We start from the raw sequence: 21,062 nt of genomic DNA on the forward strand, positions 1-21,062 counted from the left end.
GTTCGTACTTCAGGACTGTTTGTTCAAGTTCATTTGTACTTCAGGACTGGTTTCCACTCTGATGGAGCTTTCTTTGGTTGTAGGAAGGAGCAGGAGAGAAAAAACTACCACAAAGTGCACCTTGGAAGGCTGGCATCAGCCACGAGGAAGAACAAATGTCCCTCAAAGTGTCATGCTGTGTTGCAAGAGGTCACCCAAAGAGTGTCTGTAATCAGACCACGACTTTTTGTTTCAAGGATGAGGGTTGATGAGACATTGGTGAAATTATGGAAATGCCAGGATAAGAGCAGGGTGGTGAACAGAGATGATTGTCTGTAGACTTCAAGGAAACAGGGTAACCAGTGGGACAGCATAGGAAAGTCTGGAGGGGACAAAAAGGTGGATGGTGGCAAGAACATTTTTGTCCCCTTGGCTAGAGCTTATGAGGAGATGAGATACAGTCATTGCAATGGGGCCTCACTGCTTCCTTGCAACCCTGTGCAGAGGCTGGGAGGTGTCATACCATTGCTCTTCCCATGGCATCACACTGCCCACCACATCCCACAGATTCCCAGGAAGAGCTGAGCCAGACATGGGGGTGCAGGATTTTCTCTCCCAGTGGCTGTGGTCAGGACTTGGCCCTTTTACTTCACCAAAAAAAAAAAAAAACAAAGAGTTTTCTCAGCACAGTGCTTTGTCTGTCTGTAACCATGGCCTCCAATTGGCTGCCCTAACAAGTCTCTGGGGAGGCTTTCATAGTAACAGCCCTCGGTGGGGCCCATTAATACTCCAAGTCACTTCAACATTTCCTTCTGACTTTACCGTTTTACCCAGTTGCATCATTCTCCTCCCAGTACCTGAGCTTCATAAACTCAGTACCAAAATACACAATGGAACTTATTAAAATGTGGAAACTCCTAAGGAGCCTTATCTCTCCCACAGTTTTCTTCAAGTCTTCAGGAGCTGTACAGTTAATTGGAGAGCTTGCATCGTATAGTTAAGGAGGAAGATTTCAAAGAGTATCTATTAGAAATATTTCTCATTTTAAAGGGTGAATTTTGTTGAATTTCAGTTCAGATCATCATTCTCCAATTGACAGTGATGTTTTATAGAAAGGATTGAAACATTCGAGGTGATGAGTAGTTGCTCTGTTTCTTAAGTTCTAAAGAAATTTCTGGGTATTAAGGCAGAGCTTTGTTGTCAGACAATAAGCAAGCAGGATATGCAAGAGACCAGAGCCTTTTGGAGGATGGAGCCAGGTGGAGATACCAGAGCACCTCCACTGCCAGCAGTGGTCTTTGTCCCAATATCTCCAGCCTAGCCCAACACATGAAACCCTTCAAAGACAACACCCTAGTTCAGCGCATTCTTGGGATTCACCTAAAGTTGACCACTGGAAAACCCAATATACTCTCCCTTATTCCTAGTTGACAGCTGAACATCCATTTACCATCATGGGTCATCTGTGGCAATCTCAGGCTGAAAGACTCAAGAGCAGGACACTTCCAATGGCTGAGGCAGAACCCATCTGCTTACCCCTGTTTGGGAATCATCCCCTTCCAATAGGGATATGAAAGCAGAAAATGTGAAATGACCTGTCAGGTCAATGCACACAGTAAGGTAAACTCATAGGTATTGTGCTGGAGTGTCAGAACTCCAACTAACTGTCTAGTGGAAGGTGTCTCTGCCTATGTCAGGAGAGTTGGAATTATGTGATCTTTAAGGTCCTTTCATACCCAAACTGTTCTGGTAAATATGAAACACAGCACCATACCAGCTACTAGGAAGAAAAATTAACTCTATTGCAGCCAAAACTAGGACAATATCCATCCCTCATTCCATACCATATACATCATGCTCAGGTCCAACAGCAAAGAGTATCTGAGATCAGACTATGGCTTTGTGTTTCAAGGAAGAGCTGATGAGGATTGATGAGACATCGGTGAAATGATGGAAACATCAGCAAGGTTGTGAACAGAGATGGGTGTCTACAGACTTCAAGGAAATAGGACAAAGTGTTGGATAGCATAGCAAAGCCTGTAGAGGAGAAGGCAGAGGGTGCTGGTAAAAATGGAAGGTCCCAACAGCCCTGACATTTTTGTCCCTTTGGCTAGAGCTTATGAGGAGATGGGATATAGTCATTGCAGTGCAGTGTCTTCCCTTCCTTGCAACACTGTGCAGATGCAGAGAGGTGTCATACTACTGTTCTTCTTGTGGCATTACACTGCCCACCGGATCCCTGAGACCCCCAGGAAGAGCCTTGAGCCAGACATAGGGTACAGGATCTCCCCTCCCAGTGGCTCGTTCAGTCCTTGACCCTTCTGCTTCACCAAAACAATACAATACTTTTCTCAGCACAGTGATTTGCCTGTCTTTAACCTGGCCTCCAGTTATCTGCCCTAACATGTCCCTGGGGAGGCTTTGTTAGTAATCTCCCTCACTGGGGTCCATTAATACTCCAAGTCACTTCAACATTTCCTTCTGGCTTTACTTGTTCAAGCAGTTACATCACTTTTCTCTCAGTACCTGAGCTTCATAGACTCAGCACCAAAATCCACCATGGAACTCATGAAAGCGAAGGAACTCCTAACATCTCTTCCATAGTTTTCTTCAAGCCTTCACACCTTGTACAGCTAACTGCAGAGTTTGCATGGCATAGCTGAGGAAGAAGATTTCAAAAAGCACCTAAGAAAAATATTTTCTTGTTTTAAAGGCTGAATTTTGCTGCAGTTCAGTTTTGAGTATCATTCTCCTATGGATATTGATCCAGGGTGAATTCTTTGGAGACCTCCATCTGGAGGAAAGGCAGACTCTGGAGGTCTGACACCTCCACTGCCAGCCCTGGTCTTCACCCCTGGAACTGCAGCACAACACAGCACATGAAACCCTTTCTAAGAAAAGTCAGGGGTTCCTTGGGAAAAATAAAATAAAATAAAATAATAAAATAAAATAAAATAAAATAAAATAAAATAAAATAAAATAAAATAAAATAAAATAAAATAAATAAAATAATAAAATTGAAATGGCCATTGGAACCTGAGAAATTCAGCTTGAATCTTAGTAGGCACCTGGACATCCATGGTCTCTCTTGGGTCTTCTGTGGAAAACTCAGGATGAAAAGTAAAGAAAATATTTCTTCAAGTGGCTGTAGCTGCACCCAGGAGCTTGTCCTCTTTTGGGAAATTTTCCCCTTCCAGCCACAGAAAGCTAAATTGAGTAATGTGAAAAGACCTATCCAGCCAACAGAGTAGGGCAAAGTCATACTTCCTGTGCTACGGATGCAAAAGGCAAAAAGAATTGCCTTGTGCCTGACACTACTCAGGGACATGTAGTGTCCCAGATCTTGCAACTTTAACTTAGTACTGACAAGTCCATCACTAAACCATGCTACTAAGTTCTACACCTACACACTGGCTCCCCAGTCGATGAACCAGATCATGGATGGGAATCAGGGAGTCTCGGTTAACGCGATGCTGCCTCGGGTGCGCCACCATGGTAGCCATCGACATCTGCTGTTCTTCAACCCTCAGCAAACCCACAACAGAAGGATTCTGTGGAATCTTCTGGCAAGGTAGACACAACTGTTTAATGTCCTCTGTCTCCAAGACAGCTATGCCAAAGACCCACCTGTGCCCTTCTGGAACTTTGAAGTACCCTCTCCTGAAGTAGTCCTGCCAAGGACGCACAAAGCCTCCAGGCCAGTCCCAATGGGGTGCTTTTACCACTCCTTCCCAGTTAGACTCACTTCAGCCTCCAAGACAGTTAACCCTTGGGATCCCCCCGTCACTCCAGAAATACAGGTGGGTTCTACCTCTTTATAGCTTGATGGCATTAGGGTGCACATTACTCTGTGCACCGGTGCCCAGTAGAGCCTGATACATTTGTGGGTGTGATGTGCCAGGTCATTGAATATACAAAGTCCAGTAAACCTGATTGTCTCTTTCCTCCCCACCTCCCCCTGGCTGGAAGCAGGACCCCTCTAGTCCTGCTCACGGTGTTCATTACTGTGTCTGGTAGACAGCCCACTGGAAACACGTCAAACCATAGCACGGTCATCCCACAGGACAGGGGAGAGGATGCTGACAGCCAAGGGATGAATTTTGGTGCAGGAGGTGGGGCCCAGCAGAGATAAGGAGTCAAGTCACTGGGGTGGGTGAGGCCAGGAGAAGTAGCCCAACGGGTGGTGCTGGTTGTGAGGACACATTTGTGCCAGCTATTTGCAGGTGAGGGGAGGCCTGGAGGTGCATGCCAAGAGTGCTCCTGCCAGCAGAGACAAGGCCGGTGCCGAGGGCAAGGGGAGAGGCAGGCCCAGGGCAGGGGGCTGCAAGGGCCATGCTGAGCTTCCTGCCCCTGCAGAGGCTGCCCTGGCCCTCAGCAGATGTGCTGGCCGGCATGCACTGGGAGGTCCTGGTGTGCATCAGAGAGCAGCAAGGAGGACGCTGGACAGGGCTGGGGCGAGGCGTGTGGCAGAGTCCCATGCAGGGGCTGGCTGGGGGTCCCCTCTGCTGCAGCATAGCAGGAGGAGGGCAGGCAGGGCTCATGGCCACGGTGAAGAGCCTGGGCCCGGATGCTCTATGATTGCCTTGCAGGTCCTGGCAAGCTGCAGTTGTTATAAATTGCCCCCTTAATTAATTTTTCAGAGACCATTGTATTAATCATAGAAAGGAATTTATTGAGTAAGCCAACAGCAAGCAAAACAGTGCTGGGCGGCACAAGTAGATAAACAACTCCGGCAGTACAAAGAAAGTATTTCCTCTTCCCTACAGTCCTGCATCTGGGCTGTGGAGAAACTTTCCGAAGAGTTCCAGCAACTTGAAGAGAATTTATCTTCCTCTCCACCTGTACAAACCAGTGTTTCAGCTGTCAGGGGTAAGCATCCTTCTGTGCAAGGAAGACAATATAGTGGGTGGGTACACACCCCATGCCACCCTGTGGTTTTACCTACCATGGGGTCTCATGACCCTGGAGAGGACATGAGAACATGGGATGGAAAATCTACCGTGACCCTAGAGGCATGGGTACGTGAGTTGCAAGGAAAAACAATCAGAAAAAAAAAAGGGTTCTGTGAGAAACTTCTTGCTCCTATTTCAAGCAGGCAGTCCCCCAGACACAGTAATGAATATTATGACCATGATTAGAGGGGCTGTGCCTCCAGCCAGGGGGAGGAACGGGACAATTGGGTTTACTGGACTGTGTAGATTCGATAGCCTGGCACTTCAGACCCATAGAAGCATACGGCTTTAGGAGACACCACTGCACAGTGTACGGTAATGCCATCAAGCTCTAAAGGGTCAAAACCCATCTGTATTTCTGGAGTGACAGGGGGATCCCAGCAGTTAACTGTATTGGAGGCTAAAGTGAGTCTGACTGGGAATGAGTGGCAAAAGCACTGTATTGTGACTGGCCCGGATGCTCTGTGCATTCTTGGTGTAGACTATCTTAGAAGAGGATATCTCAAGGACTGATGAAGGAGGTATTGGGGAGGCATTGGGGAGGCAAGGACAATCCCCAGACATGGACTGTATATCTCGAAACAAGACACTGAAACTCATGATAAGGAAGCGGCAGACGGACAGAGAAACAAACGTAAGGACTATAAATCTCAAAACTGGACATTGGAATTCATTATAAAGATACAACAAACGGAAGAATTGGCAACAACCAGCTCTCGCAATTAAGAAACATGCCAATTCAGCAGATTCCTGACCAAAGGTGAAAAGTACACTGTGAGGAAGACTCGGGGTCTTCCTCCCAAAGACCCCTGCCCACGTCCCAAAGACCCCTGCCCACAATTCTTGGAAGGCTCTACGCAGGCGCAAGGTGCCAAAAGGCTAATTAGCATGAGAAGCGAGGGAAGGCGGGGATAGGTAATGCATATGTATAGGTGCTTGTAGAATATTGATAGATTGATTGTATAAATTCAAGACTGCTTTCCGCTTTAGGGATGCACGATAGGTGGAGAGATCCCCCGTGCATCCAGCGCTGCAATAAAGAATATACCACTTAAAGGAATTTCGGCTTCGATCTTTGAATCAATCTGGCACCCCAGATGGGACAACCTCTCTGCCGGACCGCAGGACCCGCTGGGGACAGGACTCCCTAGGGTACCCCCGGGATTTCCCGGAGGGACTCCTCGACTCACCGGATCACTGCGGAGGCAGACAAGGACCCCATCATTGTAAGTGAGTATATTCTTTATTCTGGTTTGGTTTTCTGGTAGACCGGTCATCTGGGACTGTCCAGTAAGTCGGAAAGTGACTTCTGCAGGACAGTATTTGGTATATACTTTGTGGTTAGTACCACAAGTATATCTGGGGACCTTGGGGTCCATCTGTATCTGGAACTGTCTGTAAGTCAGAAGGTGATCTTCTGCGAGGCAGTGTTTGGTATATACTTTGTGGTAAGCACCATAAGTATATTTGGGGACCTTAAGGAAAGAGCTCGCTTTAAGGTCCATCTGGAATTGTGTTGTCTATTTCGGTTTTCTGACTCATGGAGTATGGTATTTAACTTTGGTTATTGTTACTGTGATTTTGGCTATTTTTCTGGTGGTAATAGTAGGTTCGTGGCATTGTTATAAGAGAGATATCGTTACGGTGTTACACAGTTCGGTTTTCTGACTTATCACATGTGGAATTTGACTCTGACTATTGTTATTGTGATTTTAGCAATATTGCTGGTAATAGTAGCTTTGTGACATCGCTACTGAAAGATATTGCGTGCCTGTAATTTTGTGAGTGATACATTTTTGTGATACACTTTTGTAAGTAACACGTGTATTCTGAAAGTGTAAACTGGAAAATGGGGGGGCGAGTAAGCAGTGAAATTCCTAAGAAAAGTGTGCTGGGTTGTATTTTGAGTCATTGGAAGGATATTGGAGGATCTGCCGGTGGAAGTGTGAACAGGAAAACATTGATAAAATATCGTAATCAGTGGTGGCCGCTTTATAAGCTGGAATGTGGAGAAAAGTGGCCCCTAAATGGAACTTTAAACTATAATATTTTGCTACAGTTAATGTTGTTTTTTGAGAAGCAGAACAGGATGAAATGTTGTATACTGATGTTTCAGCATCTTGGTGGGAAAAGGTACGGAATTAAGTTGGCCCCTGACTGAGCCTTTGATGATGGCATTAGAGAAGTACAGGCTGGAGAAAGATAAAGGAAGTGTTAAAAGGGTTGTTGAAAGTGTTAAAGGTGTTTGAAGTTGAATGAGCAGGGAAAGAGGATGTAGGAATGTTAATAGTTCTGCCTCTGCCCGAGGCAGAGATCTTAAAATCCCGGGTGTTAGCCCTTTAGGGCAAAGGGACCACAATGGGTCTGAGAGAGTTGTCACAGAAACAGAAAAGCAGTTAACTCTTAACCTGAGTTCATGTGCGAGCTCAGATTGCCGATGGGACCGCTCAGGGAACTGCGGACAATTGCATTCCCCTGACCGACCCCCACTAAGACCCAAATCATCCTGAAAACTATGAACGGTTAAGTAAATACTAAAACCTGGATGAATTGGGAATTGAGAATATGCTTCCAACAAGGTCTAAAAGAAACCCCTATGGAATTTTTGGACCAACTCTGAAATGTAATGAAAATAAATAAATAAATAAATAAAACAAAACGGTTTGGACCTGGCTTCGGAGGACAAATTGACTAGCCTTTTCCTAGGGTAATCGACCCCTGATTTCAACAGGAATAACGGGGACCTGGGGAATCTACCCTAGCGGATCCTCCACTGGTTATAATGAAGCTAGGGGAGGAATGGAAGTGAAATTTCTTATTGATATGGGGCAACATATTCAGTTCTAAATCAAGCATTAATGCCTTCACAGAATTATTATGTTAGGGTAAAAGGTGTGTTGTGGTTTAACCCGGCCGGCAGCTAAACACCACGCAGCTGTTCGCTCACCCTCCCCCTCCCTCTCTGGGACGGGGGAGAGAAATGGAAAGTGAAGTCCGTGAGTTGAGATAAAGACAGTTTAATAAGACAAAATAATAATAATAATAATAATAATAATAATAATAATAATAATAATAATAATACAATGATGATAATAGTACCACTACTAATAATGTGTACAAACAAGTGATGCACAATGCAATTGCTCACCACCCGCTGACCGATGCCCAGCCTAACCCTGAGCAGTCCGGCCCCCTCCCCCTGGCTAGCCACCCCTATGTATTGTTTAGCCTGACATCAGATGGTATTAGCCTGACATCAGATGGTATGGAATACCCCTTTGGCTAGTTTGGGTCACCTGTCCTGGGTCTGTCCCCTCCCAGCTCTTACTGCACCCCCAGCCTGCCTGTTGGCAGGACAGAGCAAGAAGCTGAGATGTCCTTAGCTTGGTATAAGCACTGCTCTGCAACAATTAAAATATCAGGGTGTTATCAGCACTCTTCTCATCCTAAGCCAAAACATAGCATTCTACCAGCTACTAGGAAGAAAATTAACTCTGTTCTAACTGAAACCAGGACAAGGTGTAACCGAAAAGGCTTATTTTTGTGAACCTTTGAAGTACAAGTTAGGGAAACAATGGGGCATACACAGATTTTTATATATGCCTAACTCCTCATGGGCACTCTTAGGTAGAGATTTATTAGAGCAAGTAGGAGCAGAAATTGTCTTTGAAAAAGGGAAAATGGAATTAAGAATAGGAGAAGAACAACTAACAAATGTGTTAAGTTTGGCACTAATACAAACTGACCCTAAAAGTGAAATACCTTTAGAGATCACAGATCAAGTATGTCCAGGAGTTTGGGCTACTGAAACCCCTGAAAGAGGTAAAAATGTGACCTTAATAATTATTAAATTAAAGCCAGGAGAGAAACCCATTAAGGTTAAGTAATATCCTTTGAGGATAAAAGATAGGAAAGGAATTAAAGAGATAATTAATAAATTTTTACAGTATAGATTATTGATTGAATGCGAATCAGAATACAATGCACCCATATTGCCAATTAAAAAGGCAGATGAAAAAGCTATAGGCTAGTTCAGGATTTGAGGGCCATAAATAAAATCACTGAGGAAATATATCCAGTAGTGGCAAACCCTTATACTTTGCTGACTAAATTAAAGAATAGTCAAGTCTGGTTTACCGTACTGGATTTAAAAGATGCCTTCTTCTGCCTAGGCTTAGCCACAGAAAGCCAAAACCTATTTGCCTTTGAATGGGAAAATCCCGATTCAGGCAGAAAGACGCAGCTTACGTGGACATTACTACCTCAAGGATTCAAGAATAGCCCCACTATTTTTGGAAACCAATTAGCAAGGGAACTCAAAACATGGATGCCTCCGGACACTGAAGGTGCTTTGTTACAATGTGTAGATGATCTCTTAATAGCTACCGAGACTAAAGGGAGTTGTATTCAATGGACTATAAGTCGTCTCAATTTTCTGGGTTTAAATGGATATCAAGTCTCTTGACAGAAAGTCCAGCTGGCTCAACAAAGTGTGACCTATCTGGGATTTGAAATTTCGGAAGGACAACGAGAACTAGGAACTGAACATAAGGAAGTCATTTGCCAGACTCCAGAACCTCAAATGGTAAAGGAGCTACAAACCTTTTTAGGAATGACAGGTTGGTGTCGCCTTTGGATTTATAATTATGGACTATTGGTAAAGCCTCTATGTGAATTGATAAAGATTAACCAGTCAAAGTTAGTCTGGACTGGAGAAGCACAAAAAGTCTTTAAACAACTTAAACAAGAATTGATGATTTTGAAATATCAAGCAATATTGGTAGAACAGGACAACGTGGAAATTGTGATAACTAATATTGTGAATCTAGCCTCTTTTCTTAGTGATGCTCCGGCGGAACCTGTGATTCACGATTGTTTAGAAACTATAGAGACTGTGTATTCCAGCCGACCAGACCTTAAGGAGGAGCCCATGGAAGATGCGGAAGAAACTTGGTTCGCAGATGGAAGCAGTTTTGTTATGCAAAGACAACGTAAAGCTGGATATGCTATAACAACTACTCAGCAGGTAATCGAGTCTAAGCCTTTACCCCCTGGAACATCAGCTCAAAAGGCGGAGATAGTTGCTCTCACGGGAGCATTGGAACTGGCAGCGGGAAAAGGGTAAATATTTGGACAGATTCTAAATATACATTCGGTGTGGTACATGCTCATGGAGCAATTTGGAAAGAACATGGATTGCTGACCGCTCAGTGAAAACACAAAGTATGCTGAAGAAATTTTAAAATTGTTAGAGGCTGTAAAACAACCAGAAAAGGTAGCTATCATGCATTGTCAGGGACACCAAAAGGGGAACACCAATTTTGAAATTGGAAATCGATTGGCAGAGGCTAAGCAGGCAGCTGAAATAACTGAGGTGAAGGCATTGTCTTTGATACCAGACGGTAAAATCCAAACTATATCCAAATTATACAAAAGAAGACTTAAAATTAATTGAAGATTTGAAAGGTAAAATGAAAACATGGCCCATAGTTCTTACAGAACACAATAAAACGCATTGGGGAGCTGGCACACTGCATAAGAGCCTGAGTCAGACATTAGTGGGACGATATGATAAAACAAGTAACTCAACAATGTAGCATTTGCTTACACAATAACCCCAATACCAAGGATAGAATAAAATTTGGAATAATCGGTAAAGGAAATTATTCGGGGCAACAGTGGCAAATTGATTTTTCAGAACTCCCTAGAAAAGGGGGGTATCATTATTACTGGTTCTGACTGACACGTTTTCAGGAAGGCCTGAAGCCTTTCCCTGTCGAACAAACAAAGCAAGAGAAGTGGTTAAAGTCTTGTTAAATGAAATAATACCATGCTTTGGGATTCTAGGAGCAATGTCTTCTGACAGAGTTTCACATTTTTGTGCACAAGTGGTAGAACAGATAAGTAAGATTCTAAAGATAGATTGGCAACTGCATACTCCTTATAGACCACAGGCAAGTGGACAGGTAGAAAAAATGAACCATTTAATTAAACAATAAATAGCTAAAATTGGATAAGAAGCTAATTTGTCATGGCCTCAATCCCTCCCTTTAGCATTACTTGGAATTAGAGTTAAACCTAGAATAAAAGGGAATTTGAGTCCCTTCAAAATCTTATATGGAAGGCCATAGCAATTTCTATTTAGTGGAGAGGACCTAACGCAGTTAGGATCAGAATATTTATATGCTTATATAACTGAACTTCAGAAACAATTAAATAAGGTACATAAATTTGTTTTAGGGACCAGGGCTAGAGGGTTGGATCAACCAATCCACCCCTTTAAGCTCGGGAATTATATATATATGAAGACTTTTTCAGGACAATCCCTACAGGAAAAATGGAAGGAAAGTGGATGGGACCATACCAAGTATTACTGACAACACACACCGCCATTAAGATTAAGAAGCAAGCAGCTTGGATCCACAATTCAAGGGTGAAGAAGGTCCCGGCGAGGATATAGACCACCACTCCAATTGGACCAACAAAATTACGGTTTTCCAGATCCTAATGATTGCAGGGGTGCGGTTCTCGGATTCGGGGTGGGCAACTTGGTATGAGAACTTACACCTGACCTTAATACAAACAATTTCTCAAGTAACTAATAAGACGAACTGTTGGGTATGCACCCATCTGCCACAGCATGGGAATAAGGGTGTATCGTTAATCGGGATTCCCTTGCCTGCAAACTTATCTTGGACTAATTTGTGGGAAAACACATCTTGGGGTCAAAAATATGAAGAAGTTTTGGAACTAGAAGTGAGTAGCTTTGTGCTGTTGGAATCTTACTATGTATGTGTACAAAGGTGTAACCCACCTAGGGGTATGGGAAAACAGCATTGTATAAATACGGATACTACTTATGTGGGAAATCAGACATCTTGTAATTGAACAATTGATATTAGTTGGTATAAGTTTAATATTGTCTTTTGTATTACTTGTTTGGAATTGGAAATTGTTACAACGAATGTCCATGTTAGCCTCCTTGACAAATGTGCATGGTAAGGTATTGAGGGGTACATATCATAATGATTGGGAAAGAAAATTTCCGTATTAAGTAAAAGAATTTACTAGATTTTCCAGAAAAGGGGGAGTCTGTACAGTAATAAATACAAGTTGTTGTGTGTATGTAGATCAGAGTGGAAGGATCTCTACCGACCTGAAAGAAATATGGAAGCAGACAAGGGTCCTACATGAGATCAGTAAAGATGATCTTTCGTGGAGTTTTAGTGAAATAGGGAATAAGTTAACCTCCTGGTTGCCCAATTTCCAATGGTTGAGAGAAGTGTTCATTGCTCTAATCACATTAGTAGTGTTAGGAATATTTGTGTGCATGTTGTTTAGATGCCTGCTTTGTTGTGTTACTGTAAATAATGAAAGTATCTGATGCAAAAGAATTTGCATGGGAAAAGAAAAGGGGGGATTGATTAAGGAGGTATTGGGGAGGCATTGGGGAGGCAAGGACAATCCCCAGACATGGACTGTATATCTCGAAACAAGACACTGAAACTCATGATAAGGAAGCGGCAGACGGACAGAGAAACAAACGTAAGGACTATAAATCTCAAAACTGGACAATGGAATTCATTATAAAGATACAACAAACGGAAGAATTGGCAACAACCAGCTCTCGCAATTAAGAAACATGCCAATTCAGCAGATTCCTGACCAAAGGTGAAAAGTACACTGTGAGGAAGACTCGGGGTCTTCCTCCCAGAGACCCCTGCCCACGTCCCAAAGACCCCTGCCCACAATTCTTGGAAGGCTCTACGCAGGCGCAAGGTGCCAAAAGGCTAATTAGCATGAGAAGCGAGGGAAGGCGGGGATAGGTAATGCATATGTATAGGTGCTTGTAGAATATTGATAGATTGATTGTATAAATTCAAGACTGCTTTTTGCTTTGGGTATGCACGATAGGTGGAGAGATCCCCCGTGCATCCAGCGCTGCAATAAAGAATATACCACTTAAAGGAATTACGGCTTCGATCTTTGAATCAGGACGGGATTTATTAGAGCAATTAGAAGCTGAAATTGTTTTTGAAAAGGGAAGGGTAGAGTTAAGAGTAAAAGAAGACCGACTTATAAGTGCACTAAGTTTGGTATTGATCCAAACTGATTCTTTTAATGAAACCCTTCCGGAAATCCAGGATCAGGTTTATCCAGGGGTGTGGGAATCTGATGTCCCTGGGAAAGCAAAGAATGCTGCACCAATAGTGGTAAAATTAAAACCAGGAGAGAAGCCAGTAAAGGTTAAGCAGTACCCCCTTAGAATAGAAGATAGAAGAGGAATAAAAGATACAATAGATAAGTTTTTGAAATATGGGTTACTGGTCGAGTGTGAATCAGAATATAATACTCCCATCTTACCAATTAAGAAACCGGATGGGAAGAGTTATAGGTTAGTACAGGACTTGAGAGCAATAAACAGGATCACTGAAGACATATACCCTGTGGTAGCAAACCCTTATACGCTATTGACCAAGTTAAGGGACGAGTTGGTCTGGTTTACCGTACTGGATTTAAAGGATGCCTTCTTTTGTTTAACCTTGGCCCCAGAAAGCCGAAACCTCTTTGCCTTTGAATGGGAAAATCCTGACTCAGGACGAAAAGTCCAGTTGACATGGACAGTGCTTCCTCAGGGGTTTAAAAATAGCCCTACGATTTTTGGTAATCAACTTGCAAAGGAACTTGAATCCTGGGAAGCCCCCAGTTCTGCAGGGGTCCTGCTGCAATATGTTGATGATCTCTTGATTGCTACCGAAGACAGGGGAAGCTGCATACAGTGGACGGTGAGCCTCCTTAATTTCCTAGGAATGAATGGATACCGGGTTTCACAACAGAAGGCACAATTGGTTCAAACCCACGTGACGTACCTAGGATTTGAGATCTCAGGAGGACAACGTGAACTGGGGACGGAACGCAAGGAAGCAATCTGTCGTACCCCAGAACCACAGACTGTTAAAGAATTACGAACTTTCCTAGGAATGACAGGTTGGTGCAGATTATGGATCAACAATTATGGATTAATTGTAAGACCTTTGTATGATTTAATTAAAGATAACTGCATAAGACTAATATGGACAGGAGAAGCCCGAGCAGCCTTTAAGAAGCTTAAGATGGAGTTGATGCGAGCCCCAGCTCTTGGTTTACCAGATTTGTCTAAACCCTTTTGGTTATACTCCTATGAAAGACAGGGTATGGCCTTAGGGGTACTAGCACAAAAGTTGGGACCTTACAAAAGGGCAGTGGCTTATTTCTCTAAACAATTGGATGAAGTAAGTAAAGGATGGCCAGGCTGCCTGCGAGCAGTGGCAGCCGTAATTATGAATATACAAGAAGCCCGGAAATTTACAATGGGGCAGAAGATAACAGTGTTTGTCTCACACACTGTGTCAGCAGTTTTAGAACAAAAGGGGGCTCATTGGTTATCTCCTCAGAGATTTTTGAAATATCAAGCAATATTGGTAGAACAGGACGATGTGGAAATTGTGATAACTAATATTGTGAATCCAGCCTCTTTTCTTAGTGATGCTCCGGCGGAACCTGTGATTCACAATTGTTTAGAAACTATGGAGACTGTGTATTCCAGCCGACCAGACCTTAAGGAGGAGCCCATGGAAGATGCGGAAGAAACTTGGTTCACGGATGGGAGCAGTTTTGTTACACAAGGACAACGTAAAGCTGGATATGCTATAACAACTACTCAACAGGTAATTGAGTCTAAGCCTTTACCCCCTGGAACATCAGCTCAAAAGGCGGAGATAGTTGCTCTCACGAGAGCATTGGAACTGGCAGCTGGAAAAAGGGTAAATATTTGGACAGATTCTAAATATGCATTCGGCGTGGTACATGCTCATGGAGCCATTTGGAAAGAATGTGGATTACTGACTGCTCAGGGAAAACAGATAAAACATGCTGAAGAAATTTTAAAATTGTTAGAGGCTGTAAAACAACCAGAAAAAGTGGCTATTATGCATTGCCGAGGGCATCAAAGAGGATCCACCGACTCTGAGACTGGGAACAGATTGGCTGATAAAGAGGCAAGAAGGGTGGCGGAAAGAGGCCAAGTGGAAGTGCTTGCTTTAATACCAGACGGTAAAATTCAGGCATTAGAGAAAGGACAGGTTCCTAAATATTCAAAAGAAGATTTAAAGTTGATCGAGGATCTAAAAGGGAAGCTGAATGTTGATGGGTGGGCTCATTTGAAGGACAACAGGGTTGTTATGCCCTCTAATTTGGTGTGGCCTATGGTTTTGGGGGAACACAATAAAACCCACTGGGGAGCCGATGCCCTGTATAAACTATTAAATCGAGTCTTGGTAGCAAGAAATCTGTATACCACAATAAGGCAGGTAACCCAACAATGTGACACCTGTATGCGTCATAATCCCAATACAGGAAATAGGGTGACATTTGGTGTCATTGATAGAGGGAACTATCCTGGGCAGCATTGGCAAATTGATTTCTCGGAACTACCAAGAAAAGGGGGGTATCGGTACCTATTAGTTTTAACAGATACCTTCTCGGGATGGCCCGAGGTCTTCCCTTGCAGAACTAATAAGGCTAAGGAGGTAATTAAGGCATTATTGAATGAAATAATACCCCGATTCGGGATCCCAGCAACCATTTCCTCAGATAGAGGCTCGCATTTTGGTGCAGAGATTGTTCAGCGAATAAGCCAGGCTTTAGGGATAGATTGGCATCTTCACACTCCTTATAGACCACAGGCAAGTGGACAGGTAGAAAAAATGAACCATTTAATTAAACAACAAATAGCTAAAATCTGACTAGAGGCTAATTTGTCATGGCCTCAATCCCTCCCTTTAGCATTACTCAGAATTAGAGTTAAACCTAGAGTAAAAGAGAATTTGAGCCCCTTTGAAATTTTATATGGAAGGCCATATCAATTTCTATTTAGTGGGGAGGATCTAACGCAGCTGGGATCAGAATATTTATATACTTATATAACTGAACTTCAAAAACAATTAAATAAAGTACATAAATTTGTGTTAGGGACCAGAGCTAGAGGGTTGGATCAACCAATCCACCCCTTTAAGCCTGGGGACTATGTATATATAAAGACTTTTTCAGGACAACCCCTAGAGGAAAAATGGAATGGACTGTATCAAGTGTTGCTGACAACTCACACTGCTATCAAGATTAGAGAACAAGCTGCTTGGATCCACTATTCCCGAGTGAAGAAGGCTCCAGGAGCTCCTTGGAAAGTAACACCAGGTGACGATGAACTGAAACTAAAGCTTAGTCGATCAAAATGAGGACATTAAGGTTGAGAGTATTTGGTAATATGGTTGGCAGAAGATTTGTTCAGAGAATTGTTTTGTTTTTATGGCTTATATTTGTAATTGTGATTCAAGAAGGTGCCTCTGTGATAATAGAGAATGGTGGGTGGCCTTGGACTGAAGCCGTAACAACAGAGGATAAGAATCTTAATGGAAGGTTATCAGTCATGGTCATCTGGCGAACAAATGTTAACTATTTATATAAACCATCAGAATGGCAAAAATTAGGGGAAGGGTGGACACACCAAAGAACCATAGGAGATGAAATTAAAATAGGGTGTCAAATGTTTAATGGAACGACTGACGAGAAAGCAACGGGGATTCTGGTTAAACCGATTTCCAAAAATGGACAACAAGAGGGTTGTATTTGCCCAGGTAAATTGGATTGCTGGTATAATTTTACATTAACAGAGAATGTAGAAATCAGCTGTTTTTGGAATAATAATAATGGCCAACAGTCCAAAGTCAATAATGGTGAGGGCCTCATGTTAAATTTTACAATATATGCGGCACTTCCTACAACAGTGAGACCCTCTACAACCCACACCCCACCTCTAATCAAACTGGAACCCAAAATTTATGAAACTGCCCCATATGTAGTAAGGAACACGGGCCAACAGCAATTGTTATTTAATCCAGAATGGTCACTCAAGCGTGTTGAGTTGCTAATACAAATCAACATCTCGGCAGTTCAACCAGCCTGTTCTCCTTTCTTAAGAACATCATTTGAAGACTGGACAATATGGTCACAGAAGCAAGTGCACTTCAGGGGCAGGACACGAAGAGACTTAACTGGAATGCTAGGAACAGGGTTAGGAATTTTAAATGGAATTGATTCAGAAATATTAATGAATAAGCTAGCCACAGCAACAAGTGATTTGACAAAATTAAAACAACCCTTACAATCATCCTTATTGGCATTGGGAACTAGCCAATGGCAAGTTTCAAAGGTGTTACCGAAATGGGAAAATGCAGAAGACCAAGACCACAAACTAATAATAGATGCACTTAGTATGATTCAAGATAATGTATCCTTAGCTCTTAGTTGTATGCAAGCACAGTTATGGTTGCAGGCAACGGCTGCCCTGATTATTAGGGAAGGAAGTGAAGGCATTTTTCCAGCTGAAATCCGAAAGGCAGTTTGGGACAATGCCAATGATTTTGAGAAGAAGTTCCAGTCTTGGTGGACCCTGGTGAATTTTACTTATGATCCCGTTGTTAACATGGCTACTGCCTTCGTGCTTACTATACGTAATGCTACAGTTTATGTTATACACCCAATCCTTGCACTAGGATTAAACCATGAGAAGACAGTGCTTTATCCTTCAGAGCATAGAACATGGGCACGAATGGAGAATGGGAAATGGCAGTCCGTAAATCTAGAATCATGTGTTACCCGGGAACAACAAGGATTTATTTGTGAAAGTAATACAATTGATGCTCAGGACGTATGTTTTGACACGGAGCAAGGTATCTGCCACTTTGAAATTCATCCAAATACTAGTCAAAAGACTGTGCTTGTATATGTTGGTAAAGGGTGCGTGTGTTTAAGAACTGCTTGTGATTTTGTAGAAATAGACAAGGAGAATATAACTCTCCATAGCAAAAATCATTCTAATTTTTGTATTTGTAACTTTGTTAGAATCGTCGGGTGTGATTTTCAATATTTGGCACCAGTGGTATCCCACCAGCTGATCAAGTCTAACAACACAATGTATCATAAGTTATTACCTACACCTATTGGGATGAACCTCACACTAGTGAAGCAACTAGTTAAACACCAAGACCTGATTAGAATTTTAAAAGGTATTCAGGAAAATGGAGAGAAGACTCTAATTACTGTCCATCATGATACAAAGGAAATAAGCAGAGTTTTGCAAAGAGTGAAACGAGACACAAGTCACAACTGGTGGGATACACTTTTTGGATGGTCACCAACTGCAACTGGGATTTTGAACACACTGAGTCACCCAATTATTGTTTTATTGATATTAGTTGGTATAAGTTTAATATTGTCTTTTGTATTACTTGTTTGGAATTGGAAATTGTTACAACGAATGTCCATGTTAGCCTCCTTGACAAATGTGCATGGTAAGGTATTGAGGGGTACATATCATAATGATTGGGAAAGAAAATTTCCGTATTAAGTAAAAGAATTTACTAGATTTTCCAGAAAAGGGGGAGTCTGTACAGTAATAAATACAAGTTGTTGTGTGTATGTAGATCAGAGTGGAAGGATCTCTACCGACCTGGAAGAAATATGGAAGCAGACAAGGGTCCTACATGAGATCAGTAAAGATGATCTTTCATGGAGTTTTAGTGAAATAGGGAATAAGTTAACCTCCTGGTTGCCCAATTTCCAATGGTTGAGACAAGTGTTCATTGCTCTAATCACATTAGTAGTGTTAGGAATATTTGTGTGCATGTTGTTTAGATGCCTGCTTTGTTGTGTTACTGTAAATAATGAAAGTATCTGATGCAAAAGAATTTGCATGGGAAAAGAAAAGGGGGGATTGATTAAGGAGGTATTGGGGAGGCATTGGGGAGGCAAGGACAATCCCCAGACATGGACTGTATATCTCGAAACAAGACACTGAAACTCATGATAAGGAAGCGGCAGACGGACAGAGAAACAAACGTAAGGACTATAAATCTCAAAACTGGACATTGGAATTCATTATAAAGATACAACAAACGGAAGAATTGGCAACAACCAGCTCTCGCAATTAAGAAACATGCCAATTCAGCAGATTCTTGACCAAAGGTGAAAAGTACACTGTGAGGAAGACTCGGGGTCTTCCTCCCAGAGACCCCTGCCCACGTCCCAAAGACCCCTGCCCACAATTCTTGGAAGGCTCTACGCAGGCGCAAGGTGCCAAAAGGCTAATTAGCATGAGAAGCGAGGGAAGGCGGGGATAGGTAATGCATATGTATAGGTGCTTGTAGAATATTGATAGATTGATTGTATAAATTCAAGACTGCTTTTTGCTTTGGGTATGCATGATAGGTGGAGAGATCCCCCGTGCATCCAGCGCTGCAATAAAGAATATACCACTTAAAGGAATTACGGCTTCGATCTTTGAATCACTATAGAGAGCAATAAGGTCGCCCCTGAGCCTCCTCTTCTCCAGGCTGAACAAGCCCAGCTCCCTCAGCCGCTCCTCGTAGGACTTGTTCTCCAGGCCCCTCACCAGCTTCGTCACCCTTCTCTGGACTTGCTCGAGCACCTTGATGTCCTTCTTGTAGCGAGGGGCCCAAAACTGAACACAGTACTCAAGGTGCGGCCTCACCAGAGCCGAGTACAGGGGGACGATCACTTCCCTAGCCCTGCTGGCCACACTGCTTCTTATACAAGCCAGGATGCCGTTGGCCTTCTTGGCCACCTGAGCACACTGCTGGCTCATATTCAGCCGACTATCAACCAATACTCCCAGGTCCTTCTCTGCCTGGCAGCTTTCCAACCATTCCTCTCCCAGCCTGTAGCTCTGCTTGGGGTTATTGCGCCCCAGGTGCAGGACCCGGCACTTGGCCTTGTTGATCTTCATGCAGTTGACCTCAGCCCATCGGTGCAGCCTATCCAGATCCTCCTGAAGAGCTTTCCTACCCTCGAGCAGATCGACACACGCACGTAACTTGGTGTCATCTGCGAACTTACTGAGGGTGCACTCGATGCCCTCGTCCAGATCATCGATGAGGATATTAAAGAGGACCGGCCCCAGCACCGAGCCCTGGGGAACGCCACTAGTGACCGGCCTCCAACTGGACTTGACTCCATTCACCACGACTCTTTGGGCCCGGCTATCCAGCCAGTTTCTAACCCAACGAAGGGTGCGCCAGTCCAAGCCAAGAGCAGCCAGTTTCTTGAGGAGAATGCTGTGGGAGACGGTGTCAAAAGCCTTGCTGAAGTCAAGGTAGACCATGTCCACAGCCTTTCCCTCATCCACCCAGCGCATCACTTTGTCATAGAAGGAGATCAGGTTCGTCAGGCAGGACCTGCATTTCATAAACCCATTCTGACTGGGCCTGATCGCCTGCTTGCACTGCAAGTGCCGCGTGATGACTCTCAAGATAATCTGCTCCATGAGCTTCCCTGGCACTGAGGTCAAACTGACAGGCCTGTAGTTCCCCGGGTCTGCCCTCCGGCCCTTCTTGTAGATGGGCGTCACGTTTGCTCACCGCCAGTCAACTGGGACCTCCCCTGATAGCCAGGACTGCTGATATAGAGATAGACAGGAGATAGATCTGTCTCCTGGCAGGGACCCAGTCAGTTTCTGGGTCTGAAGGGACCTCACAGTGGCACCAAAAGGATGCGAGATGCTGTAGGAAGACCCTGCACAGCCTCTGAAGGGCCCAGACTTAGTCCATGCCTACCAGCTTGTGCTCCAGAAGGTCTCCCCCAGGTCCTGTGTCACTTGTCCCCCCCAGGTGCTACAGCTACATCAGGGCATCCTGGTGGCACTGGCCATTTTTGTGCAGGCATCCGAATCCAGACATGAAAGCCGATTTTGTAGCTCTAGCCCCAGCTGGGCGTCATCCACAGATGAGATGAAAATGTTCAAAATGATCTTCAAAAACCATCATCACATGTTGTCACATTATCGAGGACTTATCAGAACCAAACGTTTGCCTGTTTCAGAGCCCTGCCAAGGACATTCACGGAGTCCGTTCCACAGCCCCTTGACTGCCTCTCCCAGGCTTCTTCTTTCTTCTTTCTCTCTCCTGCTCTTCTTTCTTCCTAGCTCTAACTCCAACTCCAACTGTAACTCTCACTCCAACTCTAACACTAACTCCAATTATAACTCTAACCCTAACCCTAAAGCTAACTCTAACCAAC

At 43.6% G+C, this 21,062-nt stretch overlaps 1 protein-coding gene across 1 annotated transcript in view; it reads left to right on the forward strand.

Moving 5' to 3' along the window:
* The window catches only part of LOC311428313 (uncharacterized protein), a 290,619-nt gene that overhangs the window by 147,530 nt on the left and 122,027 nt on the right, over positions 1–21,062 (forward strand). The window lies entirely within an intron of this gene.

This window comes from Aythya ferina, assembly GCF_964211825.1.
Source record: "Aythya ferina genome assembly, contig: HAP1_SCAFFOLD_42, whole genome shotgun sequence".
Lineage (NCBI taxonomy): Eukaryota > Metazoa > Chordata > Aves > Anseriformes > Anatidae > Aythya > Aythya ferina.